The following is an 18,823-nucleotide window of genomic DNA, read 5'->3' as shown; positions in this document are numbered from 1 at the left end:
GTCAGAAATGAGGAATTTCGATAGTCCTTGTGGAGAGGGGTGTGGGGGCCAGGGCGGGGACTGGAGTACTTCACCTTGATCCCTGGGGCTTCTAAAGAGATGTCCATAGTACATATCAGAAGACATTAGCCCCACTCATTCGGGAAGCTTCTAGATCAGCAGAAATTTGATATGTTATCAAAGTCCTTGCTAGTGCCCCCCTCCACACACACACTTTTATGTTTACAGAGATTCATGGCTAGAGATCTATCTAGCTGGCGGTGAATTGTGGTACTTGGCTTCATCTCAAAAAAGTAATATTTTTTTTTTACTGGCTCAGTGTTTCTAAGCCCCTAATGAGTATGAAGCCCCGTAGTAGGCCCCTTGCTACAAAGACTGGTACCTGAGGGCTGGGCTTGCTAACCAGCTTGTAGACACTTAGGGAGGGGCACATGTATAACGGTACTTCAAAAAAATGTATAGGAAAATGTGTATTGTGCAAAAACCACATGTTGGATTTCCAAAATGCTTTACACCCAAACATAATGGGTCTTTTAGTTTTATTTATCACAAACGTTTTGAAATCACGTGGAATAATGGTGTTATTGAGCTCAACCATAGAAATATGAGTAAGTTTTAAAGGCTGACCAAGCAAGCGGTGCTTTGTTCCTCTGAGGAGTGGGCGTGGGGTAGCAATTACCAGACAGTGAGCAAAGAGGGAAGCAGGGCTAAGACTTCAGGATCTGAAATGGGCTGGTGTGTTCAGAGGAATGCAAACTGCTTAGTATGGCTAGACATGTGTGTGTGTGTGTGTGTATGTGTGTGTGTGTTTCTTGCTGTGTATGTTTGAGTGTGTGTGCATGTATGTGTGGATGTAACCACTGAGGCACTTAAGAGTTATATACCATGCTAAGGAGTTGGAATTTGACACATTAGGCCAATATTTATCAAACTGCAATCCAAGAACACTTGTCTTAAACTCTTCTAAAGCTTTCTTACTGGGGAAGTGGTGGGGTGAGTTAAGCCACACTTGCAGCTTCAGCATCCCATATCACAGACCTGATTCAAATCCCAGCTGTTCTGCTTCCCATCCAGCTTCCTGCTAATGTATCTGGGAAAGCAGTGGAAGATGGCCCAAGTGCCTGGTACTCTTGCCACCCTGGTGGGAGACCAGGATGGAGTTCCTGGCTCCTGACTTTGGCCTGGCCCAGTCCTAGCTATTGTGGCCATTTGGGGAGTCAACCAGGAGTTGGCAGGTTTCTCTCCTTCTCTTTCTGTAGCTGTGCCTTTCAAATAAATACAACTTTGAGAGAAAAAAAAAAAAGCTTCAGCATTGAAAATGCTGACTCCAGAGAGTCTGCACCTAAAATGTTGACATATATCTTGTTAGAGTTACAAGCCAGTCTGGATTATCCTAAAATCTGCCAAGATCAGCAAAATTTTACTTCAACACAACAACTGGCTAAATACTAAGATGAAATGGACACGAAACAGCTGAATGGTGCCTTATGGCCATTTTAAGGTATAGAGCAGCCGGTCCTGTATATGAACTAAATTGAAATGTCAATGAGCTAATCATAGGTTGTGGCTAGGACTTGTTTTCCTTATTTTTTTTTTTCTTTTTAATACACTGGTTACTCAAAACCATGTCAATTCCATAACATTGCAAATTGCTGTTGATGTTATATTGGGACTCTTAATTGACTGTGATGATATTCTGCCAGCTCAAACTTCAGACCAGAAAAGGTCTCCCCAAGAAACTGTTCAACCAATCTGGACAATAAGTAGCTGGACTCTATGCTTGGTATATGTTTGCAATGAAAGAATCTTGATTGAATTTGAACTGTAATACTGCATCAAGGTGGAGGAATCCACCGGGGGGAGGGGAGGGGGAGGGAGGGGGGGATTCCCAGAGCCTATGAAACTGTCACATAATGCAAAATAATTAACAATAAAAAAAAAAAAAAAAAAAAAAAAGAAAATGCTGACTCCAGGCGGCGGCGGATGTGGCCAGGTAGACAAGATGCTGAATTGGGTCATCCAAGTCCCACAACAGAGTATCTAGGTACAAGTCTTAGTGCTGCCCCCAATTCCAGCTTGCTGCTAATGGGCAACCTAGGTGGCCATAGTGATAGCTCCATTAACTGGGTTCCTGCTACCTACATGGGCTCCCTGGATGGAGTTTCCAGCTCCTAGCTTTTGCACCAACCCAGCCGCAGTCACTGTAAACATTTGGGGAGTGAACCAGCAGACAGGGAGCTCTTTCTTTGTGTTTCTCAAATAATTGTTAAAGAAACGTGTAGCGCCGTTGTGGTTCAGAAACGCAAGGAGAGATTCTATTCTCAAGAAGAAACTATGAATGGGTGAGGTTGGAGAGAAAGTTTACAAAGCTTTCTAGGGGATTTCTACGTTCAATTAAGTTTGAGGACAGGCAGCCATACAAATATTTTAAACAAAAGAAAAGCAGATTTGCTTTTACAAAGATAGTTTTCATCGGTAGCAATGTTACATGTAATGTTTTTCAGATGTTTATAGGTCAAGATCTGAAGATGTGCCATTAAACAGCATGAGTGACCAATGGGGAGTGGTAGGGACTGTGGCAAGCTGAAGAGCAGAGACTTGGGCTAAAGGAGGTAACCACTGCAGCTTCAGCTAAGTGTTGACCAGCGAACATTTCAGTCAGTGCTGTCAGACTATTCACTGTAGAAAATAGATTGATCCTACACCTTTTAAAGTAACATCTCCCAGTATTGAAATCATATCATAAATTTCTTAGTTGTGGTCCTAGTGCAGTAGCCTAGTGGTTAAGGTCCTTGCCTTGCAACCACCAGGATCCCATAAGGGTACCAGTTTGTGTCCCAGCTGCTCCGCTCCCCATTTAGCTCCCTGCTGGTGACCTGGGAAAGCAGTGGAGGATGGTCCAAAGCCTTGGCACCCTGCACCCACATGGGAAACCTGGAAGAAGCTCTTGGCTCCTGGCTTCAGGTTGGCTCAGCTGCAACCATTGTGGCCACTTGGGGAGTGAATCAGCAGATGGACGCAAGATCTTCCTCTCTGTCTCTCCTCCTCTCTGTATATCTGACTTTCCAATAAAAATAAATAAAATCTTTTTTAAAAGTTCTTAGTTGTAAGAAACATCATCTGAGTTTGGGTGATTAGGCAGAAAACATATTTATTTGAAGGCTTTTTGACATATGTTTTAAAACTACTGTACAAATATGTTTGGGACCATGTATACCCTATGTTCCCATGTCCTGACACCTAACTATGGTGCATAGGTGTGTTGCCCAGAAGAAAAGTGCTAGAGTAGTCACATCAATGCTATAAATCTTAGAAAAACTACAAAATACTTAATTACATATTAGTACCAGAAAGGATGGTATATTATAACACATTTATATGATGGAATTGACAGGGACTCAGAGCACCCCTGGAAAGGAAGGGAGGGACAAATTTACATGACTTACCCTTTCAGGAGCCCTGAGGAAGGGATTTGGGGGAAACACATACATTGCAATCTGAAGATGTTATTGCATCTTTCGAAGGGAGCCACCTGAACACCCTGCCACCTCAAGGGTAAAACAGGCTACTCTACTGGCAAGGCCCTGATTGGTTCCTGTAAAACACCTCATTAGCATACACCTTGATTAATCAGGGAGTTCCTCCTTTAGAAACACATAAAATAGCAGAGCCTTCAGGGCAGCCCTCCTGGTTTCCAGGAGACTTTCTGCCTTCTGCAATCAACACCCTTCACTTCACTGGCTTCTTCCTTGTCCTCGGAGCCTTATTTGTTCTGGTTGTGAGAGAGGAATCCAGCAGAGAAGAGAAGCGAGCACAGAAGATGGTAATGCTGGAAGAACGCAGCAGGGAAGGAGAACGGCAGAAGAGGGGCTGTAGCTCTGAGAGCTGCAACGCCAAAAGCCACGACACAGGAGCTGTTCCTGAATAATCTGGTGAAACAAAAAAAAACCTGCCACATGGCTCAGGGACAAGACACAGACCTGAATGACTGGAGCCACGTACTCCTCCTGCCACTGCTCCTACAACCGGCACCAGAACCCCGGGAACCGTACGACCACACATGAGCATGGGTGGCCTACACCTGCACACCTCAATCCCGATGAATCTCACAAATGGGATATGGAGCAAAAGAAGCTAGAAACACGAAGGCATTTCAAGAATTGGTGGAAGGGCCTGGCGGCGTGGCCTGGTGGTTGGGGTCCTCGCCTTGTACACACCGGGATCCCATATGGGCGCAGGTTCTAATCCCAGCAGCTCCACTTCCCATCCAGCTCCCTGCTTGTGGCCTGGGAAAGCAGTCGAGGACGGCCCAATGCATTGGGACCCTGCACCTGCGTGGGAGACCTGGAAGAGGTTCCAGGTTCCCGGCTTCGGATGAGCGCGCACCGGCCGTTGCGGCTCACTTGGGGAGTGAATCATCGGACGGAGGATCTTCCTCTCTGTCTCTCCTCTCTGTATATCTGACTTTGTAATGAAAAAATAAATCTTCAAAAAAAAAAAAGAATTGGTGGAAAATTGGAATGAAAAGATAATTCATTTTGGTGCAAATTTTTTTTCAAACCCATGTATAGATTTTTCACGATACGCATTTTTCATGAACTTTTTGGAGCCCCTCTTCTATGCATGGATTTCAAAATTCATTTGCACCAAAATGAACTTATCTTTTGTTTCATTTTCCATGAACTTTTTGAAGTATTTCACAAGAGTGAATATTTTGTGATTCCTTTTTATTTTTACATACAGCAGGCAAAACTTATCTATATTGTTATGGATTAGGATATTTGTTGCTGATGGGGTGGAATTTTTAATCATTAGAAACATAATAGGGTATTTTGAGGTTTGTAAAAAATTGTCCCTTGATTTGATCCAATGGTATCTTCAGTTAGTGCAAATTTATTAGACTATACATCCATGATGAGGGCAGGATTCATGTTTAATACGTCTTCTATTACTTTCAGAAAAAAAATTATGAAAAATGGAATTAAAATTATGAAAAATGGAATTAAAATGGGGTGGACTTTATGGTCTCTGTGGTTCAGCTGCCATGTGGGAGGCCAGCGTGGTGGAGTGTTGCCTCTGCTTCTGATCCGGCTTCCTGCCAATGCCCACCCTGGAAGGCAGCAGGTGATGGCTCCGTCCATGAGTCCCTGCCACCCATGGAGCAGATCTAGATGCAGTGCCCAGTTCCTGGCTTAGCCTGACCAAGTCCCAGCTACTGTAGCCATGTGGGAGTGGATCAGCAGATGGAAGATCTCTCTGTCTCCCCCCCCCCCCGCTTTTCTTTCTTTTTTTACTTAAAGGTATGCATCTTTTGTATGTAAAGATATACATATTTGATTTTTATCGGAAAGGCAGACTTACAGAGAGAAGGAGAGACAAAGAGAAAGATCTATCTACTGGTTCATTCCCAAATGGCCACAGTGGCTAGAGCTAAGCCAATTTGAAGCCAGGAGCCTCTTCCAGGTCTCCCACACAGGTTCAAGGTCCCAAGGCTTTGGGCCATCCTCCACCACTTTTCCATGCCATAAACAGGGAGGTGGATGGGAAGCAGGACCGCCGGAACTTGAACTGGCACCCATATGGGATCCCAGTGCTTGGAAGTGAAGGTTTAGCCAGTTGACCCATTGCACCAGCCACTCTCTGTCTCAATCACTCTCTGCCATACTGCCTTTAAAATTAAAATAAACATTTGACAAGTTTAGTGATATAAAGGAGAGGGGTCTTCAGAACACTCATGAAATGGATTTTACAGGGGGAAAAAAAGTGTGTTAGGATACCCTATGGCCGTGACAGTGTACCATGTCCATAGATTAAATATATTTCAGACTTGATGATATTTCGACTTACAATGGATTTGTTGAGCTGTAACTCCATTGAAGGCATCATTGCCACTGGGAGACAATTTTCTGTGGTTCTTTTGTACCTCTTCAGATCTAGAAAGCAGTCTCACTGATGGTCTTGATTTCAGATGCTTTTTTTCAGGGATATCTGTACAACCCATAGCCTAGGAAGACAGATTGTATTTTCCTCTCCAACAGAGTACATAGGCATGCCCTTACTGTGCATCATGAAATGTAGGGGTTCCCTCATTTGCTACCTAACAAGCCCCCCACAATGTGTGCTGACACACATCTGGGACCATCTAGGGAACTGAGGGCAAGGGAAATAGGCACAAATATGCCCTTGAGTGCTTGCTTCTTGCTGTGGGTAGTGGCCCTTTTATTGCTGAGACATGAACCTTCTGTCTTTGAGCAGCATCCAGGAAGCTATGGCAGACTAGCTTGAACGTAGGATAAGATTTTAAAGCCTTCACAGTTTTTGACATAACTCAAAAATGTGGAAATCATCCAGTCAGCTTCAGACACAGCCAAAGAGCTTTCTGAGGGCCTTTAAATCCTTCCTTCCACTCATGAGACGTGCTCTGCATTCTGCTAGCCTTTAGAAGAGCAGTTTTTAGTCTACTTTGTGGGAAGAACTCTCAATTCTCATCTGTTTCAGTGGGTTCTGATGGATTTTTGGCTGAGAATGCCTCAAGGCAAATTCTTTAGAAAGACCTGAGGCCCTGTTCTTACCCACTTGGCTGCAGCCAGCCTCACCAGTGTTGGCACTGGAGTCATGCATTGGCACTTCAAGCTGCCAGTTTTCAGAGCTCAGGGCTCCCGGTTGATGGAGATAGGAGAGTGTGGCTCTCAGCCTACCTCTGTAACCATCCTCCTGTTCCCCGAGTAACTGGCTCTCGTTTGAATTTACCTCTCTCCTTTGGAACTTTGCTGAACATGACAAGAAGTAACCAGTGTCTGTGGACATAAATTATATCAACTCTTTCCCCTAATAGCAACATAAAACATGATGGTTTATATCCCCAGAAACAAATGGAGACAGGTTTCTATGGAGAATGTTTCGACATCGTATAACAACAGCCAGACTGCAGCCTGTGAAATCTGTGTCCTTATTGTCGAAGCCTTGCTTCTTTCACTAAGCCAGCACCATATTTTAGGATCTATTACTTGAAACCCTCCACTCCAGGCACCAATTCTCTTCAGTTAAGTTAACTGAAAGTTACAAAGTAAAATTGACCTGAAGTGATTTGTATCATTAAGCGGTGTATTTGCCTTCTAAATCTAGAGGTAATTTCCCCTAGTGCTTGACAAGACAGTACCCTAAGGGACCAGGATTCAGGCTACTTTTAGCTTTTGGAGCTATCTCTTTAATTTGCGCAATTGATATCTTGGGAATACAGAACAATTGATCAAATTCAAGTTTCACACCTATAGCCAAGATAGGAAGAAAGGGAAAGGCAAAGGGGTAAATGCTCCTACAAGTTAAGCATGCCTCTATATAAAGTGCTTTCCAGAAAGCTCCACATAACAACTTTTATCAGCAAAAAGGTATCACAACCCCACCTCCAGCCTCAATGAGACTGGGAAAATGTAATTCTATAGCTGCATATGGTACTAGCTGGAACTAAATCAGTTTCCTACTAGTTAAGTAAGGAGAGTGCCACAGTGAATGTTTAGCCTAGGGGTTAAGACACTGATACCCCTTATGGGAATGTCTGGGTTCACTTTCTCGCTATGGTTCTTGACAAAAGCTTCCTGCCCATCCAGACCCTGGGAGGGTGGCTGGGAGGCAGCAGTGATATGATAACTCAAGAATCCAGGTTCCTGACGCTTGTGTGGGAGACCTGGATTAAGCTCCCAGTGCCTGGCTTTAGCCCTAACGTAGCCATAGCTGTTGTGGGCATCTGAAAGTAAGACAGTATAATAGAGTACTCTCTCTTCATCTCTGTCTTTCTGCCTATTAAATAAACTGTGTTTGTGTGTGTCAAGGGTGCATTAAATATTTATTTCATTTGAAAGACAGGGTTTTAAAAAGAGAGAGAGAAGCGTTTGAAAGAGAGAGAAAGAAGGCGGGAAAGGTGGCCAAATGACTTTCACCTTTCTACTAATGCATAACCTGGGAAACAGCACGTGATGGCTCAAGTAGTTGGCTCTCTGTCATTCATATGGGAGACCTCCTTGGCATTCCCCCCTCTGGTTTTTAGCTGGCCCAGCCATGGCTATGGGCATTTAAAGGGGTCAATTAGCACAGTTGTGATCTTTCTTTTTCACTCTTTCTCTGTCATTCTTCACCTTTCAAACAAATAAAATAATTACTTTAAAAAAAAAGATTGGGGAAAGGATGACCAAAGGGTAAAAAGTGTCTTATGGGGTCATGACAATGTTTATAAGACGATTGTTGTGATGCCTGCCGAATTATACAAAAATCCCCCAAACCATTGAGTTGCGTACTTTAAATGGATGAATTGTGTGGTATACAAGCTATATAAACAAAACTGTCTTTGATAAAGAAATGCAAGGTGCATAGAAGAAGCAAGTTAGAGATAGTGAGAAGTTGACACATGAAATGTCATTAATGATGTCGGCATTGTGACATAGGATTACATGGTATATAAGCGATCCTTGATACTGCCAACAGTCCATCTGATAATTGAAATGTCTATGTCAGTAATAGACAAGCGGTGTATCCAATGCAGATACACTGGACAGAAGGAGATCTCATATCCTGTGGTTCAGATTGGCACACAATTGGGGGCCAGTGTAGTAGCATTATAGGCTAATCCTCTGCCTGTGGTGCCAGCTTCCAATATGGACACTGGATTATGTCTTGGCCACTCCACTTCTAATCCAGATCCCTGCCTATGATCTGGGAAAGCAACAGAGAATGGCTCAAGTTCTTGGACCCTTGCACCCATATGGGAGACCTAGAAGAAGGCTCCAGGCTGCTGGCTTTGGATCAGCTCAATTCTGGTGGTTATGGATATTTGGGGAATAAACCAGCAGATGGAAGATCTCTCTTTCTGTTACTCTTCTGTAAATCTGCCTTTCAAATAAAAAGAGAGAAATTTTAAAAAAGAGTGGCAAGCAATTTAAAATATATGTCATTTATATCTGGGACTTTACACTTAATATTTTCAGGCCATGATTGACTGCAGGTCATCGAAAAGTGATAAAAAGTGAACTATGGAAAAAGAGGGATTACTGATACACATTTACGCGTGCACATGTATTTTCAGTTCTGGATATATCCTTAGGAGAATTAACGGGTCTTATAATGATGTTTGACATTTTGAGGAATATCTAGACTGTTGTGCAAAGCAGTGTACAATTTTATAATCACACCATCTGTGCATGAGGATCCCAAATGCTCCACATCTCTGTCAATATCTGATACTGTCTGCTTTATGATGGCCATTCTGGTGTATGAAATAGCATCTCAATGTGATATTCATGATCATTTTTCTGATGGCAAGTGAATGTGTTTGTGACTTAAACTGAATGATGAATGTATGTGTGTGTGTGTGTCCTCTGTGACAACTCAGCAAATCACACACTTGGGAATTGTGTGCGTTTTTCTGAATCCAAGACAGCCCAATACAAAAGCTTATTTTAAAAATACATGTTCTGGTGCTCAGTTCAGCAGCACGTATACTAAAATTGGAACAAAAATACACGTCCTGAATCAGGTAAGGAATCCTTATATCCTGTTCATGAAATGAAATCACTATCCACACAAGGAAGGAGTGAGGGCAGCGGCTGAGAAGACAGCCCTGGACAGGACTCCATTCCATCCAATGTTCTGTGCCCCAGGGTAGCAAAGTCATCCAACTCCTCTGAGCCTATGTTGCTGCTTCTTAAATAAAATAAACATGATACTTCATAGGGTTGTGGTCAGTGTGGCCCATTTAGGAGTTCAAATCACAAGTTTTTTTGCTTCCAAAACCACAAAAAATGATGAGCTCATAAAACTGCTTTTGCACCTGCATTGTTTGCCATTGATAAGCCCCTTCCTTGAGGAGTGCATGACACAGGCTCTTCCAGGGAGGGTGTGCCTTTCTGAAGTTCTTATAAACATATGGATAATGAATATGGTATCCTTGCATTCAGATTTATGAGCATTTCAATAACCAACTATGTCATGTGAAGTGAAGAGATTAACCTATGAATTTTCTCTTACTTCAGAGACTAACAGAAAGATTAATGCCTTCTAATGGTCAGAGTATTTGCCATTTGAGGTACTATACTAGTTCTGCTGCTTAGTCTGCAGTTTAGATGCAATATATTTGAATGTGGTACCAAGCAACTGGTTTCAACATTATTTGTTTCATCTATAAAGTCACTGTAATCATAAGTTGCATCATTAGTATAACATTTAATTATTAGTTATAAACCTCTGAGATCCTAGGATGGTAGCTTTATAGATTTGGTGTTACAGGCCAAGATTCTCATCATAAACATGCACTATAAAAATTTGTTAACTTACACTGGCATAAACCTTTATTTAGAAAGTTGTTAACTTCAGACTTCAAACTTTTCTGTGCCAGATTGGATTCCTCTGTTTATCAGAAAAATCAATATCATAATGTATTCAACAAACTGCATTATCATTTTTCTGTCATATCTTTTTTTAAGATTTATTTATTTTCTTATTACAAAGTCAGATATACAGAGAGGAGGAGAGACAAAGGGAAAGATCTTCCATCCGATGATTCACTCTCCAAGTGACCACAATGGCCGGTGCTGTGCCAATCCGAAGCCGGTACCTGGAACTTCCCTCCGGGTCTCCCACGCGGGTGCAGGGTCCCAAAGCATTGGGCCGTCCTTGACTGCTTTCCCAGGCCACAAACAGAGAGCTGGATGGGAAGTGGAACTGCCGGGATTAGAACCGGCGCCCATATGGGATCCTGGTGCATTCAAGGCAAGGACATTAATCACAGTGCCGGCCCCTTTCTGTCATATCTTAACAGGTTCAGGTGTAGACAGCCTTAGCACAGCACCACCTCTTCCTGATAGCATCAAGAATGCAGGCTCTTTGCATCTTTTCTCTCCAACCTTCCACCTTGAAGACCACACCTTTGCTTTTAGCTTGGTTGTTGCATTCCAACCACTAAGTCCATGTTTTAGGCAACAAAAAGGAAGGAGGGGCAAGGGCAAATTACTTCCGCTTCCAAGATGAGTTGGTTTCATTTGGAGTTTTCTTTAAAGCCAGTGTTGTGACATATTGAGAAAAGCCACCGAGTGCAATCTTGCATCTCATATGGGTGCTGGTTGGAGTCTGGCTGTTCCACTTTCAATCCAGCTACCCGTTAATGTACCTGGGAAAGCAGCAGAAGATGGCATAAGTGCTTGGGCTCTTGCACCCACTTGGAAGACCTAGAAGTAACTTCTAGGTCCTGGCAAGTGTGACCTTTCTCTCTCTCTCCTGTAATTCTGACTTAGAAATAAATGAATAAGTATTTTCTCCAAAGTCCCTCTTGATATTTCCAGTCTTAAATTTTACTGGTAATGTCCAGCCACAATAAGGTTGATTTCATTTCATAGAAAGTTGGATTGTTTCTTGCCGGAGACCAGCTCCAGCTGACTGAGAGCTTGCAAAGGATGCATGGATCGGCAAGACTGTAAGAGGAAAAGATAAGACACGGACCACTATGGCTTGATGCTCATAATGGACAACTCAGTAAAGCTGCCTTCTTTATTTATACACAAATCATCACAAGCTTTTGCACAATATCCACTTCTTTCATTTTTACATCATGATTAAGAGAATACAAAAACAATCCTAAGAAAAACATTTTCAACAATCATTACTCACTGAAACCTGTAATCACCTGGCTAAAGCCAGGAACTCCACAGATGGCAGTGCATGTGGTTACATAGTGACAAATGATTTACTTATACTTAAAATCAATTTTTACTAAACACAAACTAATATTGCTTAGAATATTAATAGTACAGAATTAAAAGATCATAAAAGGATCTTATAAAAGCATCTAACATAGATTCTTTGCTAAATCTTATAATCAAATCATACATTAATTACTGTCACCTTCATCTAGTGCTGATTCAATTGTTTTTTGTTCTTTTGTTAAAGGGCAGTGAAGGGGATCAAGGCAGCACAGCCAATCTACAGAGGGCCTTTACAAGAAACTTCCTTTAGTCTTTATAAACTGTTTTCTTTCCCTAAACATAAGTGCCAATATAAGATTGAGATTTTAAGCCATTTTGAGGGGGTTCACATTTGTTCCCCTTTAGAAGATGCCCCATATACTTTTGCTTTCTGTGGTGAGAAACTAGAATACGTCATATCATGTGTTGTAACAGTTCGAGGCGCATGGTAAACAAACTCTTTGTACCTCCATGATTGCCATTAGTTGCAAGATATTATCAAGCCATTTCTTAAGGAAAACATTACTTATACTAGGGCAAATTCCAGGACAAAAGTGGGCACATAACAGGATGTTTGGAAACATTGTGGGCTCAATTGTACTATTGTATACTTTTAGCTGTGTGTCATAGCCTTACGTCGCTAAAGATGTTTTTATCATAACATGATTGATCAATTTGAGGTGTCATACTAGTTACAGGAATCACCTCCCATTAGCAGAAAAACAGCAACAACACCCTCAGGAGAATTCTATGAAACATCAGAGAGGTAATTGAGTGTCCATACAACGGGGTGAGGCAGCAATGAGGTGACCAGAGACATTCCGCCGGGCCTTGCCTCGCTGCTAGAAACTCCTCGTAGCCTTGCTAACCAAGGAGCAGTGCTCATCACACACCCATGCCATCCGACCCAACTGCATGGCTCCCCACAGTTTCTACCACTATACCTTAGTTCTCCTACTGAGGAATAAGAACACAGATATGAGGTTGATAACTTGCAATGTTTGGTACACTTAAATAAAAACAAAACAAAACAAAAAAACTCCACGCCTTCCCAGAATGTTGGCTTCATTCATTTTCATTCAAAATTAAAATCGAAAGCAATTATTTTTTAAATATTTATTTTTATTGCAAAATCAGTTTTACAGAGAAGGAGAGACAGAGAGAAAGATCTTCCATCTGCTGTTTCACTTCACAAGTGGTCGCAGCAGCCGAAGCTGAGCCTATCCAAAGCCAGGAACCAGGAGCCAGGAGATTCTTCCAGGTCTCCCATTTGGGTACAAGATCCCCAAGGAGCAGGGAGCATCCAGGCCATCAACCAGCACCCATTTGGTGGTTGCAAGGTGAGCATTTCAGCCTCTGGGCTACCATGCTGGGCCCAAAAGCAATTATTAAAGATGTGTCAGGAATCACGGAAGCAAGTTTACTACCAAGTATCATTCACTAATGCAGCAGATACTTGATGTAACATCCCAGTATCACACTCTGATAAAGTGACAGGATCCAAAGCCAAACACACTCTCACCTTCTTAGAGCTCAGTTTATCAATGCTGTGAAAGGATGTGGAATCATTACTACAAATGGTGTCTGTTTTGGGTGGGCTCTTCTCTGTGATGATTCTAACATGTCCATGTGCTTCTAGCTTGGTTTACAGTGGGCATTGGGGAAGTGGAACCTTTAACAGGTGGGGCCTCATGGAAGGTGGTTAGATCATGTGCACTTCACCATAATGAGTGAATTACCTAAGTTTCTCAGGAACAATTCAGGTCTGCTGGAATCTGGATCATTCCCACTAGAAGGAGTCATTACTCCCTATGGTGTCTTCTTTGTCCAAGTGCTCCAATCACCACTCTCCCCATGCTCTCCCGCCACTGTAATGCTCTCTGCCACTGTAATGCTCTCTGCCACTGTAATGCTCTCTGCCACTGTAATGCTCTCTGCCACTGTAATGCTCTCCCGCCACTGTAATGCTGCCACAGACCATCACCAGAGCTGAGCAACTGCCAGCAACATACTCCTGAACCTCTTTGTTCTATAAACTCCCCAGCCTTGGTTAATTTGCTATTGTGACACAAAACAGATATAGCTTCTCTTGCTTAACCAATGGCAAGTACCATTATAACATAAGATAGATTTCCACTTACTGGATGAATCATCATATAGTTTTGAGATGCCTGATCCTGACCTGAAGACAAATCTTGGATGTCAGCACCATGCGAAGCCTTCTCCTTATAAGAACAAGTGTTGTTGTGGTCCAATAATAAAATGCAAAGTGGCTATATTAATACAAAATAATTAAACATCTAGCTAACTCCTGGGGTGAAAATTTGGGGCAACGATTCAGATGCTATATGGGCTGCCTGCATGGCCTATCAGAGTACCTGGGTTCAAGTCCTGGCTGTTCATTTTACTTTCCTTCCCCCACCACTTTTGAAAGGTAATAAAAAGCTTTTTTATTGCTATGTTGCCTCATGCCAAAAGAAAAATTATGATCAATATCAATATTTCAGATTAATGTGCAGGATTTTTTTCCTTCAAGTATCCCTTTTGCTTCCTTCAGGTCAGTTCTTCAACATCAATCAATGCGTGGTGGTTGCTTCTAGCAAGTGTTTCGCTTCACTTATTTTAGTGACTAGGTAAGTGATCCCCCTTCATCTGGGTGAGTCAAAATCATGATTCCCCATGAGCTGTTCTAACATTGGCCTTACCAGCACACGGGCTTACACCTAAAACATTTTCTGCTCAAATTCTCCTTTATAGTACGATGAAAGGCTAGGAATTGAAATCTTCCTTGCTGGTTCTGAAGGTTTCCAAATCTAAAGTGCATAGTTACCTGTGAATGCAACAGGTGCAACACCCAACCCCTCAGCTATCAAACTTCTTGCCAGACTGTGGTTGATTCCTGCGTTGGGCTGTGAGCAGCCTGTATTTGTGCATGATACAGCTCCTTACCAGCGCGGGCAGTGACAGCATTGGCAACCATGGCCATGTGGCCTTGGTAGACAGTTTCCTTTTAATGTACATTCCAGCAGGTAGTGATGGGCTCAATATCACCCACATGGCAGTGGTGATTGAGTTTCTGGTTCCTGCATTTGGCCTGCCTTTCTTTGCCCCCCCTTGGGTTGCGTTGGTGGTATAGTGGTGAGCATAGCTGCCTTCCTTTCCTTGCCCCCAGCTGTTGCGGACATTTGGGAAACAAACTAGTGGTGAAAGATCTCTCCATTTTTTAAAATAGATAACTAAATACAGGATTCCAAAATTTTCCATTTAAACAAGGAGATAACACAATGAAAGAAGACAAGTTAAAAAATCCCTAAATCTCTAATCAATAAAATGAGTATTTCATTGTATTTTTTCAGGTTAAAAAGTCAGTTAGAAGAGTCAGCATTGTATTTAGCTATGTTCTCAAAAAGCTAAACATAAGGGTTAGCACTGCAGCATAGCAGTTGAAGCCACTGCCTGTGATGCAGCATCCCAGGTGGATGCTGGCTTGAGTCCTGACTGCTCCACTTCCAGTCCAGTTCTCTGCTAATGCACCTGTGAAACAGTAGAAAATGGTCCAAATAGTTGATCCCCTCCTACCCTTGTGGAAGCCTTGGATAAAGCACCTGGCTCCTGGTTTTGACCTATCCCAGACTATTGCAGCCACCTGAAGCATGAACCAGTGAATAGAAGGTCTCTCTCTCTCAGTTAAAAAAAAGCTAAAGGTACATATGGCTCAGAAATTCCACATGTTTGCAAACTCTTATGCATGAGTGTTCATAGAAGCATAATTGATAATAGCTGTAACATTAGCAACCAAATTTTCGCCATGTGGTAGGAACAATTGATTTGTACACTTACTTGGGAAAGGTTATGGAATTTCAGCTCAGGAAAGATGTTACTTCATTTTTATTTATCTGAGAGGCTAAGAGACAGTGTGAGAGAATAAGAGTCTTTCATTTACTGGGACACTCAGGAAATGTTCACAACAGGCAGGGGACAGGGTCAGGTAGGAGCCAGGAGTTCCATCACAATCCAGGTCTCCACTTAGGCCAGCATGACTGGCTCCTGGTGTCTGCATCAGCAGGAAGCTGGAGTGGGGAGCTGGACCTGAGAATCGAGCCAAGGCATGGCTGGAGAATGGAATATCCATCCTGAGCCACCATTAACAGGGAGTGGGATCAGAGCAAAGCAGTTGGGACATCCCCACAGGAGAGGCTGGCATTGCAGGTGGCAGCTTAAGTTGTTACAGTACAACCCCATCCCTAAATTGAAGCTTTGTATAAGACAGATAGATGATAGGTAGAAAGAAAGAAAAGAAAGAAAAGAAGGGAGAGAAAGAAAGACAGACAAACATGTAGACAAAATATATGTAGGTAGCTAATCCTCCATCTGCTGGTTCACTCCCCAAATTGCTGCAATGGCTATGACTGCACCAGGAACTCCATCCAAGACTCACATAGGGGGCACGAACCATCTTCTGTTGTTTTTCTAGGTATATCAGAAGGGAGCTAGATTGAAAGTGAAGTAGCAGCAATTCAAACTAGCATTGCAGTGTGAGATGACAGTGGCTTAATGTGCTGTGCCACAATGCCAGCCCTAATCTTTAACACAGTCCAATTTACTGTTTTTAAAATGCATGCCATAAGTATCTATGTAATTGTGTCACATAATACAATGTAATTACTGAAGTTAAATAATAAATAATTAAAAAAATCATCTAATAAAAAAAAATGCATGCCATGCTTTAAGAGATGTATCTTTAAAATCATTACCTAACCCAAGCTTATAGAAATGTCCTCTATATGTTCTACTAGAAATTGGACATTTTTATTTTACATTTAAGTCTCATCTTTTTAAGTAACTTTTCCATACAAGATATGAATTAAGTTTCGTTTGTTTCATATATGGGTAGTCAGTCATCCCAGCACCATTCACTGAAAAGATTAAATTGTCTTTTCATCTTGGTCAGAAATCATTGCACTGTGTTGTGCCATATCTCTGCGCTGTGTCGTTCCTTTGACCTACAGTCTGTCCCTATGCCAACACCACAGTCTTGGCTTCTGTTCCCCTTTCGCATTCCCATGGGCAACTTCTTAAAGGTTCTGGTTGCTATTCATCTTTGTTAGCAGTTAGGATGTCTAGCTTAAAATGTTCTGTCTAGCTATTGCAGTAAGTGTGTGGTGGTATCTCATCATGGCTGTAGGCTGCTACTTACCTCGAAATTCTGCATCACTTTCCATGCCTTCATTTTCTCTAGTCTCTTTCAAACCAAACAAACCACTGTCTCAGGTGTCATCAATATCTCCTTGTGTTTCCTTGCTTTGTTCCAAGAGGCAGGCTTGCAAGCACGGCAGCCCCCAACAGGAGAATACCAACTGCTGGAGTCACCCTGACCTCTCGCTCTCACACCCCATATCTACTCTAGCCAGCTTCATCAATCAAAAACCTATCGTCCAACCAATTTCCTGCTAGCACTGTTCCATGCTCTCTTGCCTGGCTTTCTGCAATGCCTTCCTACCTGGTCTTTCTGCTGATTCACTCTAAGTTCATTCGCAGAACTCTTGCTAGAATAATCCTTTATCAGAGCAATCCCTGCTCCCACTCTAATGCCCACAGTCGTATCAGAGGCTTCTCAATTCTGCAAGCGCCAAAGCTGACAGTCTTACTATTGCCTCCCAGCACCTCCACCCCAGCAGACACTAAGTAAGTCATCTGCTTTTGCTCTCCTCTTCCTCAAACCATGACTCCTCTACACAAATTCCTGCAGATTTAGCATTTTCCTCATTTTCTTCAAGCCACAGTAAGTCTGGGCTATTTCTTTTTAAAGATTTTTTTTATTTTATGTTGGAAAGTAAGATATACAGAGAGGAGCAAAGACAGAGAGCAAGATCCTCTGCCCGTTGATTCACTCCCCAACAGCCACTGTTGAGCTGATCCGAAGCCAAGAACCTGGAGCCTCTTCGGGCTCTCCCGCACCGGTACAGGGTCTCAAGGCTTTGAGCTATCCTCAATTGCTTTCCCAGGTAACAAGCAGGGAGTTGGATGGAAAGTGGGGTCACCGGGATTAGAACCGGTGCCCATATGGGCGCCATACAGTGCCGGGCTTAAGTCTAAACTATTTTGATTACTCTATCTAAAAAGCCTTGGATGGGGCTGGTGCTGTGGCGCAGCACGTAGGGCTATAGTGCTCCTGCTGTTGGCATCCCCATAGGTGCCAGTCCAGGTCCCAGCTGCTCCACTCTGGGCATTCGGGGAGTAAACCATAGGATGGAAGATTTCTCTATGTAACCGTTTCAAATAAATAAATAATAATAGCCACGAGCGCCTGTGCGCGCACACACACATTTTTCATTTTAATCTTAAGTGCTACTGAGCATGCCCCATGCAGCCATCATTTATAGTTAACTCAGTGCTCACCTGATCCTAAGTGTTAACTTGCTTATTCTTCACACGACCCCATGAGGCTGTTACGCAATTTGGCCTGAGGGTGCTCCCCTAATGCAGTCCTGCAGATAGGCTGGCCTTCACGAGTTTGCTTGTGTACCAGTCTTAGTCAATTGCAGCTGAGCTTCAATCAATTTCAGGTGACCTATCGATTCAAATAAGGTGTAAACCCCTTGCTGTTCCCCATGAGGCCATCACGCTTTTGGGTCACAAGCGCTGCTGGATCACGTTGCAGGCCTTAGAACTCGTTTCTGAAGGTTGCTAGATCCCCAGGTCACTCTTGATTCAGTGAAACTGTTAAACTGAACTTGCGCTAAGGTTTTCTAAACTTTCATTGATTTGACTTTGTACAAGATAAACACTTCACAATTCCTATTTTCCCCAAAAGGAAGCGGAAACCCAGAAGTTAAGCAATGCTCTTCCCCACCCCCAGCTGATGCGTCTCTTTTTGGAGGTAGCCGGGGGTCCTCCTCAAGCAAGCCCCCGCCCCACGAACTGGAGTCCACGCAGCAAAGACTGGACGCCGCCCCAGGGGCTGCCTTTCCAAGTACTTCTCGGTGTTCACGTTCCGACGGACACGCAGAAGCGCCCCCCGAGACTGTGTCGGAACTGCCCAGCGCGGGTCTGGCGCGGAGTACGGGGTGTAGGCCGAGGCCGCGTCCACCACTGCT

The 18,823-nt window shown here is 43.0% G+C and overlaps 1 long non-coding RNA gene across 1 annotated transcript in view; it reads left to right on the top strand.

Annotated features, from left to right (window-relative positions):
• Nucleotides 1-18,712, top strand: part of LOC131480177 (uncharacterized) — a 116,466-nt gene extending 97,754 nt beyond the window's left edge. The window contains exons 2-3 of the long non-coding RNA XR_009245298.1: nt 14,284-14,359; nt 18,541-18,712. This is a non-coding gene — a long non-coding RNA (uncharacterized LOC131480177). The remainder of the gene's footprint in view (nt 1-14,283; nt 14,360-18,540) is intronic.
• Nucleotides 18,713-18,823: the final 111 nt, after the last annotated feature.

This window comes from Ochotona princeps, chromosome 4 (assembly GCF_030435755.1).
Source record: "Ochotona princeps isolate mOchPri1 chromosome 4, mOchPri1.hap1, whole genome shotgun sequence".
Lineage (NCBI taxonomy): Eukaryota > Metazoa > Chordata > Mammalia > Lagomorpha > Ochotonidae > Ochotona > Ochotona princeps.
Note: the sequence above shows the minus strand (reverse complement) of the source record. Positions and strands in the feature narration are given on the sequence as shown.